Here is a 10,982-nt window from a genome sequence, read left to right as displayed (position 1 = left end):
GAAAGTGGTCGTTTGAAAGTTGTGAGGTTCTATATAGACTGGGAGAGGCCCTGATGTTAATACATCTAATAATGGTGAGAGAACAATGTCAGTTGTGGTCAAATATGGAGTAGGCCTACTGAAAGTTGTGACTTATTCAGAAGGAAAGGCATAGTACATAGTGAGTCAAATCTAAGTTACCAGCATTCGTACCGAGCTGTGATGTTGCTTCTTGAAGTGTAGCACATTTGGATTTCCTGCCATCTTGGTTGCTTTAAGTAAAGTATTACTGAAATGTAGAGAACAGAAATATTTCACAGTTGTAGAAATAACTTTAACAGGTAGGTAGCTTGTAGTATTGCTGAGGAATAACATGCATTAAAAGTGTTTAGCACATTTTGTCGTCTTAAACCTCCCCAATTCTACGAAATAAGTTTCTGTGGTACATCTGTTGGAAGAATATGGCAATAATCATTTTAATTTGAATAGGTTCTATTTCGTAACATTGTCAACAGGTTTTCCGCTAGATCCAGAGGAATATGGCACAGGCTTCTTGAAGCATTTACTAATACCGTTTACACCTACTGAGTTTCGCGTCTCACATGCTAGAAGAGCTAATGTAGAAATTGATCTTAAGGCAATCACTTCTCCGGTAACGAACTTATTATATCTAGCAGCTTTTTTTTTTTTTTTTGTGGCACTTTAAATAAGTTCCAGGTCTGTTATGGACCTTTGCCTTTCGCTGTCGTATGGAGAAATGTGATTAATGTGACACTGACGTTTTCATCTTCCTTTTATCTTCATCAGTGATGGAGATAGGTGAGCTGAGTGTAGCATGTGGAGGGTGATCACTGGGTTAATTCTTGCATGAGAAGATTGAAGTGAGAATGTAGCTTTTCCAGATAATTTTTCCGTAATGTTCGAACGTAGTCACTAAATAACCTGATGTTGAGGTCACCTGTACAATTGAGTATTTCGGATGTGGTAACCTGCTCCAGTGATAGTTCTGCATACTGCATGTTGGATACCGTCGAGTCTTCGAAGATGGCGAGGGTGGGCCATGTCTCACATGCATACATCATGAGTGATCTGATGACGGATATGTACAGTTGTAATTTGGTTTTTATTAGTATTGAGCTCTTGAAGATGGGATATAGAAACATGAATCGTTGAAAAGCTCTACCTCACACGGAATGAATATGGTGTCTGAACGTTAGTCTCTTGTCAAGGAGGACTCCAAGATAGTTTGCTGATGAACTAAAGGGGATAGCTTTATTTTGAATATGAAGTGGTTCATTTATACGGGGGAAACGTCTTGTGAATATCACTACCTCTGATTTGGTGTTATTTATTTTAAGCCGCCATCTCGTTGACCATTGCGTTATTTTATCTAGAGCTTCTTGCATATGTTTGCAGGCATACTGTATATTGAAGTGCTTCGTATAAATGACTGTATCATCTGCATAGAGAGCATGTTGGCATTTTGAGTGCGAAGGGATATTTTGAACGTATGCTGAATATAGAATTGGACTTAATATGGAACCTTGAGGTACTCCTGCATGAATTGGTGTGGGGGTGGAAGTTTGTTTGTGATAACGAACTTGAAATGTTTTTCCTTCCAGAAAGTTTGCTATTAGGTGAATGTATACATCAGGGATTGAAAGTTTTTGTATTGTAACTTATACAGAAGTCCATCATGCCAGATAGTATCGAATACCTGCTCTATATCTAAAAATGTAGCAACGGTATGTTGTTGAGATAAGAATCCTGTCTGTATGAAGTGCGTTAGCCTGACCAATGGTTCCCGAGTGCTGTGTCCAGATTTGAATCCAAATTGTTCATTTTGGATTACATCTGGAGCAGTTAATATTGGACGTAGTCGTGATAGCAGAAGTTTCTCCAGTATCTTTCCTAGGAAGTCAAGTAAACTGATAGGTCTGTAGCTTGTAGGAAGTGTGGGGTCCTTTCCTGGCTTGTGGATTGCAATAATCAGTGGTTTCTTTCCATGCTTGTGGGAAGTAAATGAATTTGAAACAGGCATTGTAGATCTTCGTTAGGTGTATTATGGAGCGTCGGGGTAATTTCTGGTTTTACAACCGCCAGCATGGTTTTAGGGAAGGCTTCTCATGTGATAGTCATATTACGTCGCTGGTTCAGGATCTAGCTGAAGAGGTAGATAGAGGCGGAAGAATCGATGCAGTTGTGATTGATTTTTCGAAAGCATTTGATTTGGTGCCACATGACATATTAATAGATAAGTTAAGTAGGCTAGGAATAGATAAAAGAGTGGTGCTATGGATCCAAGAATTCTTAAAAGGTAGAACCCAGAGAGTTAGAGTAGGTCATGAAATATCGGAAATTGGAAATATAAGTTCAGGGGTGCCACAGGGCAGCGTTCTGGGTCCATTACTCTTTATAATATACGTAAATGACCTATGCCAGAATATTACATCAAATGTGAGGTTATTTGCAGACGACTGCATTATCTATAGAAAGATTAGAAATAATTCAGATGTAGATGCTATTCAAACAGACTTGAATAACATTTATAACTGGGCGTTAAAACATAGGATGAAAATAAATGGTTCTAAAAGTAAATCTATAACATTTTGTAAAACCCGAGAGGAAACTAGTCTTAATTACGAATTCAGCGGTGTTGTAATTCCTCAAGAACAATGTTGTAAATACCTAGGAGTGTATTTAAACTCCAAACTTTCTTGGGGAGAGCATGTTGATAATGTTACAGGCAAAGCATGGAGGGCACTTCACTTTATTATGAGAATCTTGAGAAAGGCTAGCCCCAAATCGAGGGAAATAGCATATCTAACGTTAGTGTGACCGTTAATGGAATACGGAACTACATGTTGGGATCCCTATAGAATATATCAGATAAATTCCTTAGAAAGAATCCAGTATAGGGCAGCTAAATTTGTTAAAGGTAAAAGAGAAGATGGGAACGATACGATAAAAGAACTTAAATGGGAAACTTTGGAAAACAGACGTACGAAAACTAGAATAACATCATTATATAGAGCACATCTAGGTCAGAAAGCATGGATAGACATAACGGCTCGGTTAGAAAAGCCAACGTACTATGGTAGGAACGATCATGATTTTAAAATCAAATGTAGGAAACAGAAAACGGATGTAGGTAAATTCTCATTTTTAAATAGAACTATAAATGATTGGAATGACCTACCTGCAGCGGTCTTTGAGGGCTGTCCTTCCTTAAGGAGATTCAAGAATAACTTAAAAAGTTGTGTATAAAGTGCAAATTAAAATTAAGGTGACATTCAACATTTAATTTTTTTAAGGTGACATGTATTTATCTAGCCTGACGAGTTTACTTCCTTGGTTTGAATTGTAAATTATTTAAAAATAGCGTGTAAGAGGGCCGTAGACTAGAAATGTTTAGTTTAAATGTAGTTCTGTTTATAAGTATGCATAAGGATGCAATTATTTGACTTATTTGAACTGTTGTATCAGTGAAGCGAGGTGAGTCAGTGAAGTTATGGTTTTACAGTGCAGTGAATAGTTCCGATCAGTGATAATTTATAGCGGCAATGAAATGTGTTCTAGAAATGTGTTACAGAGTGTCAGTGAAATGTGTGCTAAAGTGTCAGTGAAATGCGTCATAGTGCCACTACAGGGAATGGGATGAGAGTAAAGTGAAAGACTATTGAAACTTATGTAGGACCTATACATAATTATGTAGGTTGTGTTGTAAAATTAGGTGTTTTATTTTATGTTTTATTATTATTGTGTTAAATTGTATTGTGTATTCTTATTGTATTGTGTATAAAATTGTATATGTGTTGTAAATTGTATTATGTATTGTAAATATTATTGTGTATTGTTTATTATTTTATTGTGTATTGTTAATATTGTATATACCACTGCCACCAGTGCTTGCCCACTTGCAGTGTAAATAAATACATACATACAATGCTTGTGGAGGAATGTTGTCTGGACCAGCTGTTTTCTGGAGTGGGATTTTACGGATTATGTTTTGTACTTCTCGTGGGGTGGTGACTGCTACAGTATGTCTTGGAGGCTGTTGTAGTATACTCTTCACAATTTGCGTGACTTCCTCTGTGAATTTAGGTTGGCATGGCTCTTCATGTGGTTCAAAACAATGTTGGAACGAATTTGCAAGAATTTCAGCTTGTTTTCGAGGATCATATATCATTTGGTGGTTGGTATTTTGTATGGATGTGTTATTTGAGGTATTTGTTTTACCTAATAGTCTTTTTGTTAATTTTCAGAAGTCTTTTTTTGTTGGTGGTGAATTTTCTATTTTTGTGGCGAAGGCGTTTATTTTGTATATTTGATGTTTTCTTCGAATGGCCCTTTGATATCTGTGATATTTGGCTTGTGGATCCCGGAATTCCTGCCATCTTTTCCTTGCTTTAGCTTTGGCTGCAAGGAGTGGTTTCAGGTCTGGAAATTCGTTGAGTGATGGAGGTATTGGTGATGTAGTAGTGACAGAGTTGTAGGTTGCGATAATCGTGTCCGTAAATAATTGTAGTGCTTTATCTATATCCGATGGTTAAAAAATACGGAGATTTGCTGGTATTGACTCGTGGAGTTGTTTTGTATAGTCGTCCTAATTTGTCGTCTTTGCTATTACATTTTTTATTTCATATTTTGTGATCGGTTTGTTTATTGTAATTAGGATTGGAATATGATCGGAATCGAACGCTGTAAGACATTGCTGATTGGTTGGGATAGTATTAGTTTTATATAAACAGATGTCTAGATATAAACAGAATGGTCCAATAGAAATTGACCTTTTGGCGTAGTGATACGGGAATTCCAGGCTGTATTGTTTGCATTAAAATCACCACAGCAGACAAAATTGTTATGGACGGAAACTAATGAGGTCATATCAGGTTCGTTCATTTGCAGATATGGTGGATGGTAAACAGATGTCACTAATAATTCAGTATTATCGAAATTAATGTAAACTCTAGTGGCTTCTAATATGTTGAATTGTGGTAATATTGCTCGTCTATGAGGTATATTGGATTTTATAATTATAGTGGTTCCTCCACCATTTCTCTGAAGTCTGTCTGTACGATGGATTTTATAGTTGCAGATTTTAAATTTCGTATTTGGTTGTAAGTGTGTTTCAGTGATGCATGCTATATCTATGTCATATTTGTTTAGTAGTTGTAGTTCGTAGGTTTGGTTTTGACTCCATTTGCATTAAAATTAAGTAATAACAGATCTTTGTGTCCTACCATTGGTTTAAGGTCCATCGACAGTGGAGTTCATATTTGTGAATAGAGTAAATCCATCTAGTAGAACCATTATTTTAGACAAAGGGTCTGGTGTCGTTTTGAGGCGTTGTATTATTATATTAATTGTACGAATAATTCCCTTTAGCTTAACATCTCGAAATTGTTTCATTCGAAGGAATTCAAGCATACAGTAAGAGATGGCGTGGTAATGCACTTCCTACCACAGTCGCTAGATGTCTCTGACGAAAATCTGTTAGAATTCCTACTAAGGTCCCGCGATAAGTCGACTAAGAGCTGTTCGACAGCGACATCTAGCGACCTTGCTTCCTACTAATACATCCACATTAGGACCTCCTATATAGGAGGTCCTGTCCACATTGTTTCGCGCTCCATTTCGAAACAATCTCACCCTCATATTAGGGTACGTACACGGTGGACCAACGATAAACGATAAGAGAAATGATCTAGCGACGCTTTGGTATTATCAAAGAATCAAGTGTTCATATCGGAGCAACGAGGTCGCGGGAAGCGAACATTTTGTTTTATCAGTAGAAGATATTCTATACATCCACTTAATGAAAAAAGATAGGATATATCAGCTGCTAAGTTCAAGGTTAATGTAACTTAAATACGTACAAAATTCTACCCGTTTCTCATCCCGAAGATAGTATAAATTCGTTGTGTTGTGATTGGTTATTGTGATCACATAACATAGGACGAATAAATACACAACTGATCAATAATATCTACAATAATTAATTTAATAAGTCGAAATAATAATAAATCGATTAATATTCGGATATATTGATAACCACCGGTATTTATACACGTTAATATTCTCTTAATCAGAGATCATATGAACGACAAGAGCGAAGAAAATGGAACTTTGGTTTTTCGTCGCTTTTATCGTGCACCTTCGCTTTTATCGTTACTCCAATATGCACACCTCAATGACAATGCATGCTTCAATTCTCTCTGATATAGCATCGCTGCTTCTTTTATCGTTTATCGACGCTCCAACGTGTACGTACCCTAAGAATGGTGTGTAAAACCCCAGTTTTGCGTTAAAATCAATTTAATAGCTAAATGAAAGTTAACAATCTTTTGAAATTTATCGCTGACTTTCCCATAAAAGTCTTATTTAATATTTAAATAATTGCTTTAAAAGAGAAATATACAATAAAATAAAGTAGAAAATATTCACTATAATTACATATTTTGGTAATCCTTATTCACACAGAAATCCTCAGTATACAAAGAAAATGTCTTTGTCAGGGGAGTATTTTTTTCTTGCTCATTTTTGGATACTAATTTCTGTTAACTAAGTATACAGTGGTGTTTTATTGTAAATTGAAACGTATTAATTGTACATCGTTTATACTGCGTGTGACCGTAACAAACTACAAATTTCTTCGTGCGAATTGTGTTAATTTTAATGTATTGTATTAATTTTATTATGTCTATTACTATCTTAGAGAGACATAGATGTGAGAATAATATTAGAATGGATTTGAGGACGGTGGGGTTTGATTGTAGGGACTGGATTAATCTTGTTCAGGATAGTGTCCGATGGCGAGCTTATGTGAGGGCGGCAATGAACCTCTGGGTTCTTTAAAAGCCGTAAGTAGGTAAGTAAGTATGTCTATGTCTTGTAACTGTTTTGTCTTAATGATGGCTACCAATCGCCCTAATGCCATTTGGGTCTATTTTGTTGATTGAAGCAATAACAGAGCGAAATGTAATTTTTGTTCTAAACAAATTTCTTTCAAAGGAGGCAGTACATTCAATCTGTTGCGACATTTAAGAGCAACACATCCAACAATTTCCTTGTCAAAATCTCGTTCGGTACCCGGACATGAAGAGAACCCAGAGATTCTGGAGATCCCTCAATTGCACCGACTGAAGGTAGTGCAAATATCACCACTCCTTCGGCACCCCCATCAAGATCAAGGTTGTCGCTGCTAAGATATCTGAGTTTTTGCTTTTGTAATGCCATAGATTTGTTGTAAGTGGACATTGGTAACTTTTTTTTTTTCGGTTAGGTAGTTTGTATGAATTATTTAGTAATTTTGAGTACTTTCTAAATGAAGAATTTTCCACTATTTGAAATGGTAAGTAATTCTTAACTACGGTTTCTACAAGTGAAAAATCTATTTCCTGGTTCTTTCTGCTAGAGAGAGGCGTATTAAATAGCTACAAATTGTTTCTTGAGTCTGGGGTCGTCTAGAAGTCGGAAAAGTAGGAGAAGATGTCGATGAGGGTGCCGAAGGAGTGATGATACTTGAAGTTCTTCAGTCGGTGTAATTGAGGGTTCTCCAGGATCATCTGGGTTCTCTTCGTGTCCGGGTACCACACGAGATTTTGACAGAGAAATTGTTGAATGTGTCGCTCTTAAATGTCGCAACAGATTGATTGTAGTGCCTATGTTGTATGGACATTTTTTGATCCTGTAGATCGTCCCCGACGACTGTGAAAATGACGGCACTTTTACCCCTTACACCAGTGGTTGCCAAACACCACGAAATTGTGACGTAAAAGAAATGCAACCCGCACACTACTATCGCAAGGAGAGGGGTGGAGTGGGTATCTCCTCAGGTAATGGAGTGAATAACAGTGCAGAGACGGACTGTGACCAAAAAACGAAAGCAATATAATATTCTTCTACTTATTAACTATACATACTTTTTTCCATGTTACTTTTTTATCCTCCTATTAATCATTTCTGTATTATTAATAAAATAAAATAAATTTATTTTCTTATTTACCATAGAAAGAGCGTGTACTTTACATCAGCGTATATTTTAAATTAGAAAAACGTATCAGATTGGTCACGAAGTTGTAAATTACACTACATACTTCAAAAAAACACTGAAGTATTTTACTCCGATAAAGACATAAAGCCGATACATTTTATTGTTTATTTATTAATGAAATATTCAAATTACACTACATACATCGAAAAAAACGTCGCTGTATTTTACCCCAATTAAGACATATAAGCCGTTACTTTTTATTGTTCGTTTATTATTCAAGTTACAGGTAAGGTTGTGGTAGTGTTCATAAAAGAAAAATAATGACAACGTACATTGTTCTTTCATACTTCATTTAAAATTTTACAACAAATTAAGTATCTCATACTTTTGCCATCTGCACAAAATAAATACTTTTTCTTCCATGCTCCTTAAAATGACGTCTTTACTTACTATCTGTTTTGGAAAAGACATCGAAACATATTATCCTGAATACTTGTAACATTACATGCGTACGTCCGCTGCTGATAAATGTCTACTTATATCGAATTGATGGCTGTAAACAGAGGGTGGGGATATGATGTCATGGTTATGCTTGAGTGGAGGCAGGGGCATGTGTCGCGACACAGCTTTTGGCGATCACTGCTTACACTCTATATATTTTGTCTTACATTGCTTTACTTGATTTCAAAAAAAAATAACACAAAAACAACGGTCTCCTTAGGGACCCAGCATAAAAGTAAAAATAGAGTTATTATATCATTGTGCTAGAATAGAATATTTTCCTGCTGTGGGTTCGTTCCAATCAGTTTGTGGTTAAATTACAGACGTACCAACTTCCCTGCGTATTGCGCGATTCATCCAATTACCTCACGACTCCCTCTATCCAGCACGACACGATAATCTCTGGAATTCAGAGGTGACTTCGTAACTGGAGTCCTGCGTTTGGACATTGGCGTTCAAAGATATCTGACCTACGCTTTTCTTGTTCTTGTAAACGAACTTTCTAAGCACGGGATGTCAGAACCAAAGATATAAAAAATTGACAAACTTTGAAAGAGTTCCGCTTGTTCATTAGTCCCTATTTACACTACCTTAATGTTGTTCGACTTATAGCGCGGGCGCATGCGCAGTACGAATTTCGTTCCTTCCCTTTCGACATCTGCTGGGTAGAAGCTGTTTCTATTTCTGTGCGACATTTCCTAGGTGGGCCAGCCGAATTGACGCGACAGGACCCGAACATGGTTCGGAAAAGCAGTAGCAGACAACTTTTAATCAGCTGTTTCTCTCTTTCCGCGCGCTTTGTAGCATCATGTCAGAGTGGAACAAAAACCAATTAATGAAATTAATCGAGCTTTAAGAGCAATGTCCATGCTTATATGACATTAGAAATAAGGACTATCCAGGGACTATCACAATAGGATTCGGAGGGAAAATGCACTGGAGTTTATTTGTAAAAATTTGGAGTCTGTTCGACCCAATACTATTCCCTCCAACATCAAAACAAAAATAAAGAACATCAGGAGGCAATATGCAAGAAAAAACTAAACTTTCAATTCATTTTAATACAATAAATATCTATTGGACAATTTTGTTCCAGTTTGAAATCTTTACTGAGAACATGGAATAACCAGAGCCTTGAATAACCCTTTCTCCTGCCTTCTGGATATCCTTTTCCATTCCCAGTCTCTCTTTGTTTTTGTTTTGTTTTGTTTTTTTTTTTTGCTTCTCATTAGTGCAAGTTAACGAAACACTTGAAGCTGCAGAAGCTAAAACAGCTACATTTTTAATTAAAATCCATTCTGTTCATTTAAAATGCTCACCACATCATTCACACGTTGCTCGAGCTCGACAACTAGCCTCGAGTAGCAGATGAGAAATCAGCCAAGAGTGAACGGTGATACTACATTTAGCCGACAGAAAGCGCTTGATATAGGACGTTGCTTGACAACTTGCGTCGACTTGTGGACGAAAAATCTGCCAAGTGTAAACGGTGATGCTACATATAGCCGACAGAAAGCGCTTGATGTTGCGCGACAAATAGCAAGTGTAACTAGGGACTTAGGGTAAGTACACGTTGGAGCGACGATAAATGATAAAAGAAGCAGCGATGCTATATCAGGGAGAATTTAAGCATGCATTGTCATTGAGGTGTGCATATTGGAGTAACGATAAAGGCGACGAAAAAGAAAAGTACCATTTTCTTCGCTCTTGTCGTTTATATGATCTCTGATTAAGATAATATTAATCTGTATAATTACCGGTGGTTGTCAATATATCCGAATATTAATAGATTTATTATTCTTTCGGCATATTAAATTAATTATTGTAGATATTGGCAAATTGATCAGTTGTGTATTTATTGGTCATATATTATGTGATCACAAGAACCAATCACAACACAACGAATTTATACTATCTTTGGGATGAGAAACTGGTTTAATTTTGTACGTATTTAACTTATATTAACCTTGAATTTAGCAGCTGATATTTCCTATATATCTTCTTTCATTAAGTGAATGCATAGAATATCTTCTACTGGTAAATCAAAATGTTGGCTTCCCGCGTCCTCGTTGCTCCGATATGAACACTTGATTCTTTGACAATACCAAAGCGTCGCTAGATCGTTTCTTTTATCGTTTATCGTTGCTCCAACGTGTACGTACCCTAAGTGCGTGTGTTTGCATTGCATAGATATTTGACATTATTTAATATATTTCAGTAAATGTTTCTTCATATTAGTTCGAATGGTTTTCTCATTGCATGTGCGGGCAATATATGCTGTCTCCTAAAAAAAAAAAAAAAAAAAAAAAAAAAAACAAGGTTGACTCCTGAAGACTTTTGGAGTTTTGTCTATCCTTAATAAAATAATCTTATATTACACATAAGCTTCCTTTGAATAAATAGTTTGTTGTTAAATCCAAGTTAGATTTTGTACATGAGTACTATTTGTGTTGTTCAACGACTAACTCAGACAGGCACACCGATAAACAGCAGATGTAAACACGCA

The sequence above is a fragment of the Periplaneta americana genome, chromosome 16 (genome assembly GCF_040183065.1).
Source record: "Periplaneta americana isolate PAMFEO1 chromosome 16, P.americana_PAMFEO1_priV1, whole genome shotgun sequence".
In the NCBI taxonomy this organism is placed as follows: Eukaryota; Metazoa; Arthropoda; class Insecta; order Blattodea; family Blattidae; genus Periplaneta; species Periplaneta americana.
This window is presented reverse-complemented; position numbering follows the sequence as displayed.